This window comes from Podarcis muralis, chromosome 5 (assembly GCF_964188315.1).
Source record: "Podarcis muralis chromosome 5, rPodMur119.hap1.1, whole genome shotgun sequence".
NCBI classification, from domain to species: domain Eukaryota; kingdom Metazoa; phylum Chordata; class Lepidosauria; order Squamata; family Lacertidae; genus Podarcis; species Podarcis muralis.
In genome coordinates this window covers 35519829-35540916 of record NC_135659.1, presented here as the reverse complement: position 1 = coordinate 35540916, position 21088 = coordinate 35519829, and positions in this window count along the sequence as shown.

Here is a 21088-nt window from a genome sequence, read left to right as displayed (position 1 = left end):
TATGATTATGTTATCCTCTTGGGATGCAGGGTCTCTATAGAGAATACCAACAACTTTCTTATTGCATCACGAGAAATAGTTCCTATTGCAGTAGCAACGAGGATATAAATAAAGATGTAATAACTGGGAATTGCTCGGGGTGTTGGCAGATCTGAGGAAAATATTGTGAGAAATCTGAAAGGAGGTGGTTTCTGGTAGAGCAAGCATGGCGGCTTGCAATCTCCAAGAAAGGAAAGCAGCCTTAGCAAAATAGTTACCTTTTAAAACACACAAAAACTGCTTACAGTAGTACATACATTTAGGCCCTTTCTGCACTTACTGTTTCTAATGAAACAGTGGCTGTTGTTTTGGGGCTTTTTTTGGCATGCTGTCACACAACCTTATGATTATTCAGCTAGTATTCCAGAATAACATGCTGAATAATAATAATAATAATAATAATAATAATAATAATAATAATAATAATAATAAACCACTCTCTCTTCTACTGCAGAATAAAAATAAAATCCAACTTTTCTGAAAATCTGGAATGGTTCCTCAAGATTTTCATTTGAGTGACATGTGTAGAAGCATCACTCCATTTTCTGTGCAAAGGGTGTGTGGAATGGGAGGTATTTGACCAGTGCGAGCTGTCAATTTGTGAGCTCAGTTCAGAGGAGAGATATGGCAGATGGAGATGATGGTACTGAGTCAAAGTACTGCCCATGACAGTGATCATTAACTGCAAACAAAATTTCATCAGAATATGGTTCACCATAGCTCAGGCAGACATGTAGCTCCTTTTCTAATCTCCTATACTCCCACAAGAATAGAATTCCAGAAAACTAGGCATTTAATGATGATGATGATGACGATGATGACGATGATGATGATGATGACATAAAAGGGCTATCCTCATGTGCATGCTCATAACTCCGACATCGGGTGGTTAGAGGAACTTGAGGGTATAATATAATATAATAATAATAATTTATTATTTATACGCCACCCATCTGGCTGGGTTTCCACAGACACTCTGGGAGGCTCCCAACAGAATATTAAAAACACAATAAAACATCAGACATAAAAAACTTCCCTAAACAGGGTTACCTTCAGATAGTTGTTTATTTCTTTGACATCTGATGGGAGGGCGTTCCACAGGTCGGGCGCTACTACTGAGAAGCCCCTCTGCCTGTTTCCTTGTAACCCCACTTCTTGCAGGGAGGGAACCGCCAGAAGGCCCTCAGCGCTGGACCTCAGTGTCCGGGCAGAACAATGGGGTGGAGAAGCTCCTTCTGGTATACTGGGCTGAGGCTGTTTGGGCTTTAAAGGTCAGCAGCAATACTTTGAATTGTGCTCAGAAACATACTGGGAGCCAATGTAGGTCTTTCAGGACTGGTGTTATGTGGTCTCGGTGGCCACTCCCAGTCACCAGTCTAGCTGCCGCATTCTGGATTAATTGTAGTTTCTGGGTCACCTTCAAAGGTAGCCCCACGTAGAATACATTGCAGTAGTCCAAGCGGGAGATAACTAGAGCATGTACCACTCTGGCGAGAGAGTCTGTGGGCAGGTGTAAGGAGTGCTAGCTCAGCAAGGAGAATGAGTCTACTTGACTTGCTCACTATGCAGTTATGGAGTCTTTTGCAGTTACGGGCTCCATCCCTGCCCTAGGTTCAGGTCCAGGCAGCTATCACTTCCACAGTGTTGTAACAACATATAAAAATTCCATCAGGTTTGCTAGGTGTCCTGTCAAGCTGTTCACCAGCTGCAACTGTTTTATCAATTGGGGATAGGCAACTGGGATAGAATACAGATGCTGCTGATTCACTGCCAACCCTACAACCCAATGGCCGCCCTACCTGAGCTTACAGAGATGATCTTGGAGCTGGTGCTGAGGATTTATAGGAGGATTGCCCTGGAATCTTCAGATTGGTATTGTCAGGAGTAGCTCTGAACTTCTCAGCCACTATGACAACCAGGGGGTGTCCCAGTGTATAATCAGCCTGACTCATGTTGTAGTTGGACTTGGTGTTCCCATCTTAGTGTTTGTGGAATGCTTTTTCCAGGGAAGAACACCTGGCACCATCACTGCCAGCTTTTAGGCTCCAAGTTACAAGAGTTTGCTTTGCTTGGGCATTTGGTTGTTTAACTATGCTGAGGTAGAATTTCTGGCCTATTTTATGGTATTCATCATGTGGTGGTGGGGTAGAAAATTATCCTTTTTATAGGTTTTGATGGATACATGTAATGGGTTGGCTTTGAGTTAAACTTAGTTTGATACTGCCCTCGATTTTCATGCTTGTTGTGCTATGTATTTTATAAATTGTAAGTTGCTTTGAGACTTTGTGTGTGTGAAAAAGTAACAGATAAATATGCTTAATAATAATAAATTGGGTGTGTTGTAATCTAGATGTGGGAGATTTCCTGATGATTTTCCTTTGAGTTGCATTCTCATTGGCTATTTTCTTCCAGAGTTTGAAGACAAATCTTAGGCAAGCTTTTTGGGAGCGTTTGAAGTGTGAAATCCTGAGACAGTGTTCTTGTTGCTTGAATTTTGAAATTATTATGGTCTTAATAATTATTATTATCTTAATGTTGCATTATTTATATTTTTCTACTATATGACCATATGTTGGTCTGTTATTCTTTGCCACTTTGGGATGTTCGCTGATGAGGAATGACAAAGTAACTAACTAACTGGTTTTAAAATGCCTTGGGACCAAGATACCTCCAGGACCTCTTATGTGAACCATCTCAAATATTAAGACACTCTTCAGAGGTCCTTCTCCGAAGTGAGGAGAAATGTGATCCAAGATGGTTTATTTTCTGTTGTGATGCATTGACTTCGAAATGTCTTCTCAGGAGGCTCAGTTGACATCATACCATCTTGAGCTTCCTGGAGGAAAGGTGAGATATAAATGCAATAAATAATGATCAAAAATTGTATCCATAGTTGGTTTGGGTTTAAATTTATTAGCCTTAAACTTAAATAACTAGATATCCACCTGATCTCAACTGGCCAACCCAAGGGCAAAATAACACTATATACAGTCTTGGACCTTGGTCCAATATGAGCCCTGTTAGTTATACTACTTCAGGATACTCAAAGTGACTCTGCAAGCATAGATGTGTTTACTTGGAAGTAACTCCCATGGCATTCCATGAGGCATACTCCTGAGTAATTGCATTTAGGATTTCAGTCCAAGACAATTTGTCTCTTAGACTGTTGTAGATTCTCTTTATAGAACTTGCTTACCAGTTTTGTACTATATACTATTTGGGAGCTAATTTATGGATCCATACTTTGCTCTGCCAAAACTTTTTGGAGCAGCAGTTCCTGGTTGTGTGATCAACCCAACGCTTCACTGAATAACAGTTCCAGTTATCAGCAGCCTTTCTTCCATTTCTCAATGCCACCAATTTTGTGCTTTTATATTTCAGAGGGAACTGGTATAAAATTTCAGAGTCCAGCTGTTTGAAATGTTAATAATGTAACTGATTTTCAGATCCCTCTATAAGCAGAGTTTTATTTGCACAAACTATTTAGGCAAAGATGCTTAAAACCAGCACAAGTTGAATGTAATGGTAGAACTGGACTCCAGATGAATGGAAGCCAAAAATGTTTAGAGAGAGAGAATGAAGAGTAACAGAAGGCTACGTTTTCGTTCCAGCCTAATGACAGGGGATGGATGTGATCCAGAGCCCTGAGTAAATGGCACTCCGGTTGCATGGCAATGGCTTCTGGGAATACATGGAACATCTTCTTCCTGGAGATTTCCCCCCAAAGAGTGGAGAAAAGGAGAGAGGTGCCTATGAGAGCCGCCCAACTCTCATAGGAAAACAATTCAATAAAAATCCTTGCATGCAGAAGTACCGCTAGATAATCCAGAAGCAAGCAAGCAAGCAAGAACTTTTGATTTGGACCTAACAAGGGGTATGGAAAGTTTTGCAAATAAACCAATCTGCTCCACATCAGGAGTGTGAGAAAACAGAGTACAATGCCTTTGTATTCTGCACCCCAGTACTTCTCCGAGGACATCACATGCCACAGAAACATCACTATTGATGCTTACCACACAGTCATGAGCACACTGCACCAGTGATCTGTATTTGTCTGTTTTTAGTGTTTATTAAACCTGGTCAGGTTTTGTAGATTTGACAGATTCACAAAGATAACGGCTAAAATGATAAAATGATGGACGCAATGTCACCATGGAATAAGCTGGTGAATCATGGATATCCTTGTTAAAATAATGATTGCTTGTTATATTGTTATTATTTATTCAAATACACCGAGAAAAAGCTAATCTTTATCATTCAAACTTTGGATGGAAGGGAATAATTTGGAGCCATTAAGGATCTTTATAATGTATGATTGCTTTTGTTTACTATCAATTTAGAAGTCTTTCAGTCCACATAGATGCGGCTTTTGAAATCTAAGTCAATGTTACTGATCTCTAAAATGATGTTTCATGAGACACACCATCAAACCCAAATTGTATTATTTCTCATCTACTGCATTCATAGTTAAGTACTTAGTAATTCTCTAGGAAAAAAAGTAATTGCCTCACAAGTCTTATTATAGACAAGCCTTTGCTGCAGAACTCTTTCTAATTTTAATACCAAGACTGTTGTCCTCAGTGTCCTTCTGCCAGAAGAGGAAGTCTTTCTTGTTCCAAAAGGCTTTTGGGAATTGACTGCTTTTAATGAAAGGGCCGGTGTCTCTCTGTGTTTAATTGTTTTTAATAAATCTTTTTTTCTATGTTTCTAGTGGGTCTTATTTTAATCTGTAAGCCGCCTTGAGTCCCTGTCAGGAAAATAGGTGGGGTATAAACAAACAAACAAACAAACAAACAAACAATAAAAATAATTAGTGACTTTGCAAACATATATGCAGATGGGCCAAATACTATGCTTGAGGAGATTTTGAAATGAATAGAATTTATGAATAGCCTTTATATATTCCCTGTGAAGGATAATTCTTAGCTGTAGCATATCTCCCCTCATTCCCCCTGTAGGAACAGGTTGAGGGCCTAGTCAGAACATAAATACTTCAGTTACATTGCAAGCAGATGTGGTAGTGGGTGCACTGAATTGGTGCCAGATCTTGTTAATGGACTGGATGAGAGCCAAGTAACTGAAGCTCGACCAAGACAGGACAGAGATACTTTTAGTAGGTGGCTCCCCTAACCATACGGTTGAGGTGAAACCTGTTCCGCTTGACATCACACTCCCCCAGAAGGCAAATGTACAGCTTGGAAGTACTCCTAGATCAGTGTTATTGGGGGAGCAGGTAGCCTCTGTTGAGTAGGGAATCTTCTACCAGATTGGACTGATGTTTCAGATGTGACCTCATCTGGATTAAGATAGTCAGGCTTTGGTTGGCTATATTAAAAGCACATAGAACCCACCCTGTCCCGTCAGTTTAGAGAACACCCAGGGTAGGAGTGTCTTCCACTAATTACAGTTTCTCACTCTGAAGCCAGCTGATAAGCCTCTCCTATCATACAGTTCACCATACAGGCTCTCACCCTGTGCTATATGCTATCATTTTCCCCTTCTATCCAACTTCTTCTGAGCTGGAATCAAAACTGAAGGGAGTAATGCCCTCACCCTCAGTACTCCCAAAGGGACTTCTAAAGGGTGTGTATCCTTTGGTGTCTTGCCTCCAGTGGCAATCATGTGTCCTGTGTTAATAAGTTATAGGAGTTATAAGCAACACTGTTAAACAATCTATTCTTGCCCTTATAAGAATAGACCTTACTTGTTTAAGAATGCAGTCCATAAACCATGTAAAAAAATCTAGTCGTGGTTAAAACCACTTAATTCATGGGTTTCCAGGCATGTTCCATTAGAAATGAGGAATTAAGAAGTGCAAATGAACCAACTTCTGAAATCTTTGCTTCTGTGTAATATTGAAATCACATTCTCTGTTCCACTAACATCACTGAGTTGACTGTGGATCACAATATAAGGCTTTTATGGATATTGAGCAAAAGGCCACCTAAGCCAATGGGTCTACTTTGGATTAGATAATTTTGAGGATGATTTTGAAAACTCTTCCCTAAGACCTCCTTGTAAGTAAAGAATGGAGATTTTCCAAAAGCATTTAACACATTTAAGAGTTGATAATGCATTGAAAGTTAATGGGACTTGCACTCATAAATGACTTAGATGCTTTTAAAATTCTACCTACCATCCCTGTTCAGGAGAGCATTTAAGAATGTGCTTAAAGCTAAGCACAAGAATAATTGCTTTTCATAAATAAGGCCTTCAGGAATAAACCTAGCAGAACCAGCTCATATCAGCACATACAGTATAAAGGAGCATAGCGGTGTAGAAAACTTGAATTCAACAAAAAAATCATTCAGCAAATGGAAAAGTGCTTCTTTATCCCACCTTTATGCAGGATGCCATTAGATTCTTTCTGGTAGGCTGCCATGCTTTCTGTCTCTACACTTGCCTTGTATATTTTTATTATTAATTTTTTTCAGTAAGGGAAAAATTGCTTCCCGGTGCCGCAGAATCTTTTTTGCATTTAAATTTCCAACATTCTCTCTTACTTCAGTGTTCCTATTAGGTAGAAAATACCAAGCTAGCTTGACTGTGTTTGTAGCATATTAGATTTTATGTATAGCAATTAAATTCCCCTCTGAGCCATCTGGTTTATTGGTAGTATAGATTTAAATTTTTCAGCTTGTCCTCCCAATTTACCTCCACTAAAACAGGCTTGTTTAGCTCCCCTTTTCTTTAAAATTCACATCACAGCTATAATAATGCTTACTACTTCTACCTGAGCTGGTTAATAATCTCAGACCTATGCTTTCAAACATTTGTACATGGGGAAAAATTACATATACAACCAGGTAAAGCCCTTCATACTCTTTCCAGGTTTCCCTGAAGATGACTCTAGATCATTATACAAATGTGTTGTATCCATTATACAAAGACCCCACTGACAAATGATCTATTTCTATAACCCTAGAAGTCTAGTTCCTGCTTTCTGTAGGTAAGAGTTTTAAGTTCCACCCTAAGAAGAAGAAGAAGAAAGTATTACAGAAAGTGATGTTGCTAAGTAACATATCACAGACACCAGAGCCCTCTTCACCAGTGGCTACAAAAGAAAAAGCCTTTTCAATAGTGGCCCCATAACTATGGAAATCCCTCCTCAGTGAGGCTTGCCTGGTGCTGGCATTTATGTATATTTTGATGCTAGCTTAAGATGTCAAGGAGATAAACAAAAGTTGTATGGTTAACTTTTAGAAGACATCTGATGTCAGCCCCTGTATAGGGAAGTTTTTAAAGTTTGATGTTTTATTGTGTTCTTATCTGTTGGAAGCCACCCAACAGTGGATGAGGCAACCCAGTCAGGTGGGCAGGATACAAATAATAAAGTTGTTTGTTGTTGTTGATGATAACGCTGCTGCTGCTGCTGCTGTATTTCTCTCATGTCAGGCACCTCAGTGCAAATCTTCTGAAGCAAATGAATATTTGGGGGGCTATTTGTTTGGTGGTTGACTCTATGTTGGGTGATGGAGAAGGGTTTTTTGATCCCCTTTTCATCTGTATCATATCTGGGATTTTTAGTTTTTGTAAGTCACTTTAAGCAACATTGAACTCATCGTCATCAGTTAATCTTATATGGAACTAAAATACACTCATTGAAATCAAGTTGATACTAACCTAAATTCAGTGAGTTCAGTGGGTCTACTCTGAGAACGAGTTGCTCAGAAACCACCCTATATGCAAAACATATTAGGATTAAACTTTTTACCTGAGTGGATAGTTTGCCAACAAACAAACAAAGACCAAAGCAAAAATCCACAAATACTCCAATGTATCTGTCAATTTTCAGTCTTTCTCTCACTTTCCAGTTGTGGATCGAGGGCCCGACCCCCGCTATGTGAAATAAATACACAAGGACACGTGACATAAGGTTAATGGGCAAGGAAAGGCCACAACTTTATTGATTACAGCAGTGAAAAGGTATTGGCTTAGGCATTGGATGACTATAGGAGGTGGGTTTATTCAACAGTAGGTGGAGCCTGTTGATGCCAATCCAACTATAGGCTCACCCCCTGATGTCACCGAGGGTCGTGCCATGGCCTTCCGCCAAGCAGGCATCGGACGGAATACACGACCGCCAGATTCCTTTAACGGAATAACCCACGGTAGATAGCATAGGCGATGGCCACACCTAGCCCTTGACACAGCACAACACATGAATCCAATGCCTAACCTACCCACCAATACCACAAAAGTTGTGACGATTGCTACGAGGTAGGCGAAAAAACCAAAAAGCCTAATGCCAAATGGAAAAATTCCTACCAAGCCCCCCAGACAACCGGGGCGACCAACCTAAGGTCCATAGCAAGGCCAAAAACCTAGACCCTGAGCTAAATGGGAGTGGAGGGTGGGTGACTCGCTGAGGGACGACGATGAATGAGGAGGAGGCGGAGCTGGCACCACAGCATTAAGCTGCTACACAGGCCCCAGGAGGCACCTGGTTGGCTGCCTCCGGTGGGCGTGGGCGCCAGCCAGGTAAGGAGGGGAGGGGGCTAAGGCCCCCTACTAGGGGCGGAGCTCGGTCTCCCGCCCACAACCACTCCCCTCTCTTCCAGGGAGGAGAGTCTTTGTGGATCGAGGGCCCGACCCCCGCTATGTGAAATAAATACACAAGGACACGTGACATAAGGTTAATGGGCAAGGAAAGGCCACAACTTTATTGATTACAGCAGTGAAAAGGTATTGGCTTAGGCATTGGATGACTATAGGAGGTGGGTTTATTCAACAGTAGGTGGAGCCTGTTGATGCCAATCCAACTATAGGCTCACCCCCTGATGTCACTGAGGGTCGTGCCATGGCCTCCCGCCAAGCAGGCATCGGACGGAATACACGACCGCCAGATTCCTTTAATGGAATAACCCACGGTAGATAGCATAGGCGATGGCCACACCTAGCCCTTGACACAGCACAACACATTAATCCGCTGAGGGACGACGATGAATGAGGAGGAGGCGGAGCTGGCACCACAGCATTAAGCTGCTACACACGCCCCCCGGAAGCACCTGGTTGGCTGCCTCCGGTGGGCGTGGGTGCCAGCCAGGTAAGGAGGGGAGGGGGCTAAGGCCCCCTACCAGGGGCGGAGCTCGGTCTCCCGCCCACAACCACTCCCCTCTCTTCCAGGGAGGAGAGTCTTTGTAATTCACCACATTTTTGTATGTGTTTGTGATTTTTTAAAAAGTCCTCCTTTAAATTCACTAGCATTTTAGTTTAAATTTTCCTGATGTACACACTTAAATGCAGTTTTGCCTTATGTACAGTTTTGCAAGGAATTCCCCTTAATCCAGGCTTCCTCGACCTCAGCCCTCCAGATGTATTGAGACTACAATTCCCATCACTCCTGACCACTGGTCCTGCTAGCTAGGGATCATGGGAGTTGTAGGCCAAAAACATCTGGAGGGCCAAGGTTGAGGAAGCCTGCCTTAATCTAATGCATGTGTGTGTGTGTGTGTTATTTTCATATGGATACCTTCCCTTAATGTACACATTTTTGTACACTTTTTTTTGGTAAGAGAACTGTGTAAGAGTGTAAACGGTGTAAATCTCAAAGGACAACTTGCCCTCGAGTTCACACATTGTTTTGGATACTGTGACTTACATAGATCTGTGTTAAAATGTGAGCAGAACTGAGTTTCTCCTCCAACCATATTAACACAGAGACTGTGATCCAGAACATCCCATGGGCTCTCATTGCCAGTTATGGCAGATGGAGCTTCACAAATGCTTTGTATATTTTTCTCAGCCAGAGCTGACAATGGGAAAGATTGGCCTGTGTGCAGAGCTTAATTTCTAGTCTTTGCAAAATTAATGTCCCATTACCGAGCTCCTGTCTTACTAAATATGCAATGTGGAGGAGTGACAAATTGAAGGAGGAGCTTAAAGACAATAAATTCTTCACTGTTCATGGATCCAGTTTCAGCGTTAAAAATATCACTGGAGGGCCAAGGTAAATATGTATTTATTTAAGCTTGCATGCAGTTCTTGGCACTAACAACAATGTTCTATGACAAGTTCTACAGACGGATGCTTAATATGTAAATTAATCTGACTTGGTAGGGATCATGATCTTTGATGGCAGTTATAATTATAGATGAGCCTGTCAACTTGCTCTGCAAATTTGTCCAACCAGAGAACAACTGTATTTGTATGGGGCTATGGAAACATTTTAATTATTTACTGTCAGGTTTCAGCATGCAATGAGAAACAGGGATGATACGTTATGACTACAACAGACCTGTTGTTGTTGTTATTGTTATTATTATTATTTTTACAATCCCTCCCCCCACTAATTTTAAAGAGATTAACAAAAGTATATATTTCAATTATAGACATAACATTGTAAGTGATAACCTTTGCTTCATGGCATAAAATGGAGTAAATGTGTGTCAAAGGACTAATTGTCCTTTATCATATTTTTACTCCATTTTATGCCTGATCCTCTGGGCTGAAATCTGTTTTCCAATTTCCTCACCTTTCCCCCTTCACCTCTGAAAGAGGCTTATGTTTTGCCATATCAATCACAGGGCGCTTTAGAATTTCTTTTGAATGCTTGGTGGCTGCAGGTGTGCGGTGTGGATACTCTTGCAAGGTGGTTAAGTGTGTCGTCCCTCCCCTCCATTAGACATTTATCCAGGGCTCTGCAGCCTCCCCACCTGCTCATTCTTTCTGATTTGAAAAAGCCCCCTGGAAGGAGATGCCTCATAACGTCTTTCCCTGGGTTTTCATTAAAACAAAGGAAGCTGGAGAAGCTGTCTAAAAAGCAACCGGCATCCAGTGGCATAGTGTGGGATGACCTCCCAGGGGTGCTTGCCCTGAGTGCAAAATTATTAAGGTGCAAAATTTCAACATCCAGTGCTGCCTCAATACAGCTGCACACTTCCATCACTGGCCCCTTTTGAAAATGGCTTCTCCGTGCAAACCAGGAAGTGACCTCCCCAGACAACGGAACAGCTCTTCTTTGCTTATGTCTGTGGCTGTGATCTCCTGAGTGACACAGATGTCATTAGGTAGTTGACTGCACATGCATATTCCAACCATTTTCCTCCCACCGAACCACTCCTCTGCGTGGGGCTAGGCTCTGGCAACCCATGCAATGCCACTGTTGGCACCAGTGGGCTTATGAATTTTGTTTCTAAGGGAAGTTCTTCCTTAAGAAACACCTGCCCACAATGATTTCTTAAAGGTAAAACAAATAGATAAATAACTTTAAACAACAACAATGAACAGCTAACAGGAGCATGGTAGACAATCTCTCTGGCTTATAGGAAAGCCCAGCCTAAAGCCTCACGAGCTTTTCAGGAAGTGCAGGCAGGAGGGCTGCGGTGTGCAAATCACTAAATAAGATTATTTGGGGAATGAAAGAGAGAATACTCAAAAAACACCCCCTGGCCACCTCAAAAGTAAGGTGAAAACACAATTAAACTCTGCCCCCATCCATGAGAATATCACCAAAAGTTTCTTTCCCCTTAGAAAATTTCCAAATGCAATTTCTTTTTTCATTAACTGATGGAAAGGAGTTGGGAAAAGTTGGACAATTTGTTGGCACTGAACTAACATGGACTGCTTTACTGATGGTCCAATAGTAAGTGTTAAAGTACTTTAACTTTTTCTGAAGTAACAGAGAAATTGTAGTGGGATAAGAGAGCTGAAAAAAATTCACATCTGGCAACCAATGTGTCCCTTTGGTTTCAAATAGTACATGGGTAGACGAGTCTAAAAATCCTGGGACACAAATTTCCATGGCCCTCTAGCATCCATGATGGATCATTTACCAGAAGTAATGTATTTAGTGTTAACCCTAGAAATGTATACCTGATTCTAACCAAACTAAGCCTTCTAGAGGTAACTCCGTCTCCTACTGAGTTGGCCTTTTCAGTTGGAACCAATTCATTCTGAACTTCTCTCTTGCTATATCATGTCAACAGTGTGCCACATACTGGGATCATGATCCTATCTGTGCATAAATCTAAAGTACATCTTCTTACAAGCATGCTTTTCCAGCATGCGCCTTCAAGTATGTTGTCTCTTACAGTACATGTGCCATTTTACTACTTTGTTAGCATCTGCTGACCTTTGAAATGAGCAGGTATATAAGAGCAAGTGTGTATAAGATTCTGAACACCCTGATATATGGAAGTTTGCTGAAGAACATGCTGGAGGATGTATGATTTGCAGGAGAGAAATGTGAAAAGCTACAAGGAAATTTATAGTCTGAAGTTGAGGTTTTCAAAATAATGGGGCATGACCAGTCACACTCGCCAGATCCCTTTGGAAACAGCTTTTTCACAGCTCTTACTTCCTAACCTACTATTAGCTATACTCAGACTTAATGTACCTATTTTCCTCTCCAAATGTTAGAGGGTGTGAGATTATAGTGTGTCACAGGAAGCAAGGGAGTTTAACTACATTTCAGAAGGCATTGTCTGATAGTTTGCATTGGGCTGATAGTGGTTCACTTCCCCACCCCCACCCCCAGCTCAAGACTGAGAGAAATTCAGCAGGTGAAGACTTCTGTGTCTCTGCAAGTTTGTGCTGGGAGGAGTTGCACGAGTTGAATACTGGCCTGTTTTGAGGAGGTAAAAGGCACAGGAACCCAATTAGCATGGGGAAAAGACCTTCATAGCCTTAACTGAATTTTTGTTCAAAGACTCCTTGCTGTATAAAGAATAAATCATTGAAGGTGAGCATAACTATAAGACCTGAAGTACTTTTGCTATATATCAGAGAAGTGTCTTGGACTAGAACAGAGGTGGAACATTTTTTTTCAATCCGAGGGCCACACGCTGATGGTGGCAGAAACAGAGAAAAAAAATGAGTGGAACAACGATTGTGAATTTTGTTTTTGTACAGTAGGCTAGTTTCAACACCTAACCTCCTCTCTATTCTCCATCCAGGCAAGCAAGAAGGATTGGGGGCTAGGGAAAAACACTAGGCGGAAGTAAGGACAACCACCTGGTTTTGACAGACAGATCTAGCTTTTAATTACAGTGAATTATTTTCCCAGAGTGATTTGTGAGGCTGGGGAAAAGATGCTCAAGTAAATAAAAGTGTTTCTTTTTCACATGGTTCTTCTATGAGTTGGTTTTCAGAAAACAGAGCATTTAGAAGAGCAGTGGGGTTTTAGCACCCTTCCCAAACTCTTTCCTAATAAACAATTAAAACTCAATGCTTTGATCCATTTTTTATTCATTCAGTTGTCCCCTGCCATGTCAAACTTGCATTAGTTTGGTTGTTATGTTTCAACGTTTAGGAGAGAGTTATTTTAATTCCCCTTTTCATGAGTTCAGTTCGAATCACAGAATTGTAGGGCTGGAAGGACATGCAGTCCAACTCTCTGCAATGCAGGACTCACAGCTAAATAATCCCTTACAGATGGCCATCCAACCCCTGTTCAGAAACCTCTGAAGAAGAGTCCATCACCTTCTGAGGTAGTCTCTTCCACTGTCAAACCATAAAATGTCTATGCTGGCTTGGTCATGACCACAGAATGGAGGATAGTAGGAACCCAAGGACATGCTCTATGGGCAGAAGGCTTCAGGTACTTCAGGCATCAGGCCTGTTGGCAGACCAACCCGACATTAGAAAGGTGTCAGCAAACATGACATGAAGGCTGGCAACATCATCGCTGCTGTGTGGGGATCCCTTGGAGACAACCACAATGCCTGGAGACAGACATTCAGGTCATGCCTCCATAGCTGTGACCAGAGGAGGAATGACTGCTGGGAGGAGCGCAGAGAGGAGAAATGCCATGGAACATCTGCAGGAGCACAACCAGATGCCTTCACCTGCCCCAGCTGCAACAGAAAATGTCTCTCCTGTATTGGTCTCTACCTCTACAGCAGGCGCTGTAACCTTCCAACAGTTGGACTCCTCCATGGTCTCGCAAGACAGGCGGATGCCAACATAAACAGACTATAAAGATCTTAGAACAGCTTTCAAGGTATTTATCTATTTAAAATGTCACATATAAAAATGTGGGTGTGTATGAGCTCTGCTTAGAATTTTAGCCTTCCAGTGGATCAAATGGATGTGTTTAGTGGGGAAACAGAAATGCCCCCAAGAAAACCACTGCCCAAATCTTCACACTGTCTCCTAAATCCTCACAGTCTCTTAAATGGGTAGATGGAGTTGTAACACACTCAAGAAAACCTGGTCCAAACCCATGCATTTTCCTCTAAATGAAGCGTGACTACAGTAAATGTATGTTCAAACCCATGTATTGTAAAAGTAACAGTCCCAGTGAGTGATCAGTTAATGGCCAACCTAGGTTTGTCTCTGCAAATTGCATCAAACAACCATTAAGAGATTAATCTCCATGTGATTACAGTTTTAAAAAGAGCCCAATTTCTTCGCTTCCAACTTCAGTACAGCGTGCATTTCAAGAAATATGAAGTAACTACAGAAGAGGGCTGTGTCTAGTGAGAGTGAAATACAACATGCGGGGGGGGGGAATAGTTTTGGGTGATATGCTTAATCTTCAAGTTCAAACTACTGAACACTTTCTGAAGGGCTCATGCTGTCATCTGGCTGATCTCCCCACAACTGCAGAATTCTTAAATATGTTTACCTGGGTCCTGGATAGGTCAATAACTGGTTTCCCCACAAACTTGTCTCTAGGCTAGATAAAAACAAAGTATTACTTTTTGCTCATCTTCAGTTGTCAGCTTCACACCAGGGGGTATTCAGTGTGTTCATTCGTCCTCCCATTGAAAATGAAAGGAACAAGAATGTATTTGAAATGACACTCTTTGGAAGCTCTGATATAAAATCCTATAAAAACAAAACAAAATAAGTATTTCATTAAGCCATAAGGATCCTCCACAATAGGATTAAGGACATCTAACACTCAATGCACCTTGCACTCAGTGATAGTTTTGAAAATATACTGTTGGCTGTCACTGCTTTCCACACTGAATGTGGGGTCAAAACGGGCTTAACTTTGATCTGTGGCAAGTTTACAATAGTAATGCATTTTCTAGAATTGCTGAACTCCACCTTGTATGTATAAATAGTTCCAGAGTGCTTGAGCAGAATGAATGATTTGGGCATGAATTCAGGTTTCTTAGAAACTATAGCTGTTATCATTCAGAAATGTAACATTCCTGACTGAAGGCACACCTCTTTTGACACTTGAGAGGTCTATTTAATCTTAATTTCCATATCTATCTATCTATCTATCTATCTATCTATCTATCTATCTATCATCTATCTTTCTAATTTACATTTCAAGATATTCATTTAGACAACCTTAAATCAATGACTTCCCTTCTTCTCTTTCTGTGGTTCATTTTGCATACCATACACCCCTGCATATTTTACATGAACTAAACCATTCAGCAATCCATTGTTACACCATCAAAACACTGTTGAATTTATCTTAATGCTACCAGTGTTTTTAAATGTACACAATTTTCACCCAAACTGTCAGTAAATATTTTCCAGTCTTCTTTAAACGTACCGTATTTTTCGCTCTATAACACGCACCTGACCACAACACGCACATCGTTTTTAGAGGAGGAAAACAAGGAAAAAATTCTGAATGAAACAGTGGATGTATCATTTTTGTGCTTCATGCTGTGGCCACAGACATGTGATCTGATGGTGAATTTGGGGTAGCTCAATGCAAAGATCCTGAGGATCCATGTGGATCCATGCTTTTTAACCACATTTTTGCACCATTGCAGCCCCAGGCAACAGTGGGTGTGTGATTTTTGGGGGGCAGGCTGCTATGTGATCTGATGGTGAATTTGGGGTAGCTCAATGCAAAGATCCTGAGGATCCATGTGGATCCATGCTTTTTAACCACATTTTTGCACCATTGCAGCCCCAGGCAACAGTGGGTGTGTGATTTTTGGGGGGCAGGCTGCTATGTGATCTGATGGTGAATTTGGGGTGGCCCAATGCAAAGATCCTGAGGATCCATGTGGATCCATGCTTTTTAACGACATTTTTGCACCATTGCAGCCCCAGGCAACAGTGGGTGTGTGATTTTTGGGGGGCAGGCTGCTATGTGATCTGATGGTGAATTTGGGGTGGCCCAATGCAAAGATCCTGAGGATCCATGTGGATCCATGCTTTTTAACCACGTTTTTGCACCATTGCAGCCCCAGGCAACAGTGGGTGTGTGATTTTTGGGGGGCAGGCTGCTATGTGATCTGATGGTGAATTTGGGGTGACCCAATGCAAAGATCCTGAGGATCCATGTGGATCCATGCTTTGTAACTACATTTTAAGTGGGAAGTGAAGGAAAAACACAGAAGGGACAAGAGAGCAGTGTGCAGAGAAGCAGCTGGCTAAGAAAGCAGGAGAGAGATTTTACGGGAGGGAGGAAAGAAAGGCAAAAGTTTCCACAAACCGAAGCCAGCTTTCTCTCTCCTCCTGCATGTTTTCTGGCTGCCTGCGAGGAGCACGGAGAGGAATTAGAAGGAAAGACCTCTGCTTTCCCCTCTGCTTGCCTGGAGGGGAGGGGATTTGCCTGCTCTTTGTTCCGTTTGAGCAAACACAGCAAGGAAACAGAGGAGGGTGGGCAGTAAGACCCTGAGGCCGAATGCAGGAAAGCAACCACTTCCTCTTTTCAGGTTTCCCTCTCGGACACAACGCACGGTTGATTTTTGCTGATTTTTGTTCCTGCGCTCCCCTAATCGGCTCCAGGGACCCCCCCCCCCACATTCGCTCCATAACACGCACAGACATTTCCCCTTCCTTTTTAGGAGAAAAAATCTGCGTGTAATAGAGAGAAAAATACGGTATATTCTTCTTGTCATCTTATTCTGTATGTTAAATATGCAAGCTGCGTGTAATTGTAATTTCCAACCACTGACATATTTGCTCCTTTGTTAGGCTATGAGTTTTTTTTTTTTTGAGTGACATGCTCCCAGTGACTGTGGTTAATGACTGAAGTGTCATGCTTAATGACATCACTGGGGCCTGCCTCCCATGACATCACATCTAGGTCCCTGACCTGGCAGCCCTATGAGGGATGAACAATTCCCCATCTTCCAGATGCTAATTGCATCAGTGAACGTCTGAACAGGGCTATTGAGTAGGGGTAGGGAATCTCAAAATTCCAGGCCCCTTTGCATGCCACACAGCCTCCCAAGCCACATCCCTCTGTGGTCCTGCTAAACACACAAACTGGATTCTTTTACCTGCATAGAACATGCCCTTCAACTGTGATAATGTCTCTTCCCTCACCGAATGGAAATGTATAGGCACCCCCCCTACACACACACAGTTGCATGTGATCAACTCACGTGTGACTGTGTATATGTGCAGTAGGGAAGATTTTTTTTTATAATTCATACCCGGAAATGGAGGGACAGAGCAGGAAAGTCCTTGTGTCTTGCAAGGATACACTCCGTGGAACCCAAAAAAGACCTTGTGAAGGCAGAGCAGAGACTGGAGGTGCAGAGGGGCTTTGTTTTGGATGCTTAGCCTCCCCACCTAACAGCTGATGTGCATAGTAGCATAGCAGACACTGCTTTTCCACATATCTTCTAGCCTAATCCCAGCTCCAGAGCTTCAATTCCAGTTGTGGAGCTTTTCAGTATCATATATATATATATATGGAGAGTAGTATTTTGGAGTGAGAGCAGCAGAGAGGCCATTTAATGGGTGTTTAGAGGGTGTGCCCCTCTTGTGTGATTTTCACGTGTGCACGTGGGGTGCTTGAACGTAACACTCACTTAAGTGGGGAGTTCCCTGTATGTAGAATTCTATGGATTTTGCAGGGCTTGAATGTAGCCTGCTGTGGAAAGGCATGTCACCTCTGCTGCTCTGCCCATTCCTAGCCTCTGGCCATGCGCAATATGTTGCTGCCTTGCATTGCTGCATTTCTTAGAAACAGACTCCCACCACATCAGGTAAACTCAGATTTATTTAAAAACATTTGGTGGGGTGGCCCACTTACTCCTCAGTCTCCTCAGCCAGGCCCACACTGGCTTTCTCCTTCCATTCTTCACCTTGACCCATGAACTAACTTTATACACATGCACTGTCAGGGACTGTGCTGGGGAGGGTTGCACTGAGGAGGAATGATGGGAGCCTCCCCCTCCCCCTGCTCCTGATCCGGACCCTGAATCTTCCCAGGAGCAGGAGGACAGTATAGATTTGGAACAGTGGTTTGCAGAGGGACATAGTGCAGAGGGCAGAAGCTGGGAAATACTGGATGGGGAACAGCTAGGAGAAGAATCACTGGGAGAGAGAGGGTTAACAGATTCACTGTCTCTGGTAAGCATTCCTCCACTCTCCCCAAGGTCAAGAAGAGCTCAGAAAGTGGCAGAACAGAAAGCACACGAAGCACAGAGGATACAAGCTCAGATTACAAGACGTAGAAGTGACATAGATTAATAGGGACGTAACGGGGAGAGATCCTTAATTGGGAGCACTGCCATTCCTAGGAAATGGGTTCTTTGTTCTCTCGCTGTGATTATTAAAGTTTCTAACTGGTAAAAAGGTAAAGGTAAAGGTACCCCTGCCCATACGGGCCAGTCTTGACAGACTCTGGGGTTGTGCGCCCATCTCACTCAAGAGGCCAGGGGCCAGCGCTGTCCGGAGACACTTTCCGGGTCACGTGGCCAGCGTGACATCGCTGCTCTGGCGAGCCAGAGCCGCACACGGAAACGCCGTTTACCTTCCCGCTAGAAAGCGGTCCCTATTTATCTACTTGCACCCGAGGGTGCTTTCGAACTGCTAGGTTGGCAGGCGCTGGGACCGAGCAGCGGGAGCGCACCCCACCATGGGGATTCGAACCGCCGACCTGACGATCGGCAAGCCCTAGGCGCTGAGGCTTTTACCCACAGCGCCACCCGCGTCCCAGTTTCTAACTGGTAAGAAGACTCATTTTCCTTTGTTCTCCTTATCAACTGCCACAGGGGGAGGAAGCCGATTCTCTGAAGCCTGACATGTACCATTGGCATACCTCCCCCCCAACTTGCTCATGAGGGTATGTTGCCCCATTGATTGTTCACATACCCTCCAACATTTTTCTGATGAAAATAGGGATGTCTTAAGGAAAAGCAGGACAGTCCAGGATCAAATCAGAAACCGGGATAGCTTCTCTAAATCTGGGACAGTCCCTTGAAAATAGGGGCACTTGGAGGGTCTGTATTTGGTTAAAAGGAAACATGAGTTTCTTCTACCAGGTGTTGTGAATATTATTTTAAAGACTTTCGTAAGTAGAATCCAGCTTGAGTAAGGGACACAGTGCACACTTTATTAAGTGAGCAAAAAGTGCAGAGATTATTATAAAGTACCGTTAACTGTGTCTACCATACACACAGTTTTGTTTTCAGTGTAAGTATGAAGGGATAATTATATAGTGACTCCATGTTCCACTTTTCCATAATTTACATAAGAAGCACTACACAAAAGTGATGCTAATAGCCTGAGAAAAACCCTCGCAAGTAATGAAAGCCATAGTTTGGGATTAAACCTTTAATGCCTCACTAAAATGAGGATCAGGAGGATAAAAATACAGTGGTACTCTACAGCAATTAGATAGCAAAGGTTCAATCCTTGCTTTAGCATTTACTAGGCTTTGTAGTTTTGGGTTTTTTTAAAGTCAATTTTATATTTGAATTTACTTAATTGAACGTGATTTTCTGGCAGGTTTGGTTGTTTATAATTAATTACTGTATTTACATAAAATTACAAAAATAAGTAAAAACTTGCTGTCAGATATATAGAACGACCATTGCATATTAAAGGGGGGAAATTAACTAGGGTTGAAACCAGTAATTTTCAGTAATCATGATTATCTTTGGGAAAGCATTATAGTTCCTCCTTTATTATGTTTCATTCATGCAGTTTCACTAGCAAATTAATTTCAGTGGAAATGTATTTTATATGACGGATAGTTCATATATTATAGGGATCAGTAGGTATTTTAAATGACCCATGGTCACATCCACACCATACATTTTAAACACATATAAAGCAAATGGGTTCCTTCAAAGACTCCTGGGAACCATAGCTTGTATAGGGTGCTGAGAATTATAGCTCTGTCTTAAATGTTTTGTGGTATGTGATATATATGCAGAGCCTGAGCCAAGAAACAAGGTTTTTCAAGAGGACAGATTGTCAGTGTTGAAAACAGCAGATATCATTCTGTGTGTGACTTAAGGGTTAATTCTGTCAGTGTTAAATCAACTAGTCAATACAGTCATAACTCGGATTAAATGTGCTTCAGGTTGAGCACTTTCGAGTTGCACTCCACAGCAACCTGGAAGTAACGTAATGTGTTACTTCTGAGTTTCGCCGCTCGCGCATGCACAGTCAAAATCACGTCACGCGCATGTGCGACAGCGGCGAATCATGACCCGTGCACGTGCAGCCTCGCAATCGCAGGTTGCGTTCGCTTCTGGATGCGAACAGGGCTTCAGAACAGATCCCGTTCATATCCAGAGGTACCACTGTATATGTAGGGGTGTGGCAACCAGGCAGACTGGCATGATATTCATGGCAGCAGCAAGTCCTCTGATTGGCTGTGTATTTCTGGGGGAGCTTTCTTTTGTATGTCTGATTGCATGTCTTCCTGCTCTGTACAAATCCTGGCCTAAGAAAGACAAAACCTCTCTTTTCCTTTCTCCTCAAATTAGACACTTTAGTTTTGCTCAGTAAAGTATTATCAGGATCTCTCTCTCCCCCCCCCCCCCCCCCCGCCGGACTCAATTTCTGCTATTTAAGTAACTTTGCTAACAATGAGGTGCTTAGAGTTGGCCTTGAATTCAGACTTGGGTGAGAAATTGCTGATATTTCACCATTTCTGAATTGGGCCAGCCCTGAATGGTGAGTACAGGTGAAGCACAACAGACTCTTTATACAATAATGCACATTTTTGCTTCATAAAAACTGAAACGAATGTTTTTTCATGCATTTTTTTTTTTTAAATAGAACCTTATTTCACAATGAATTCAGCTTCCGTGTCCTCTTGGTTTTGCAACAGAAATGATGGATGTGCACACCAGCAAACTAGATGCAGGCTCAGTAGCCACTGTTTCCCCTCACCTTCAGGGGTGCTGTCAATTGTTCATGTTCCATCCTCTTG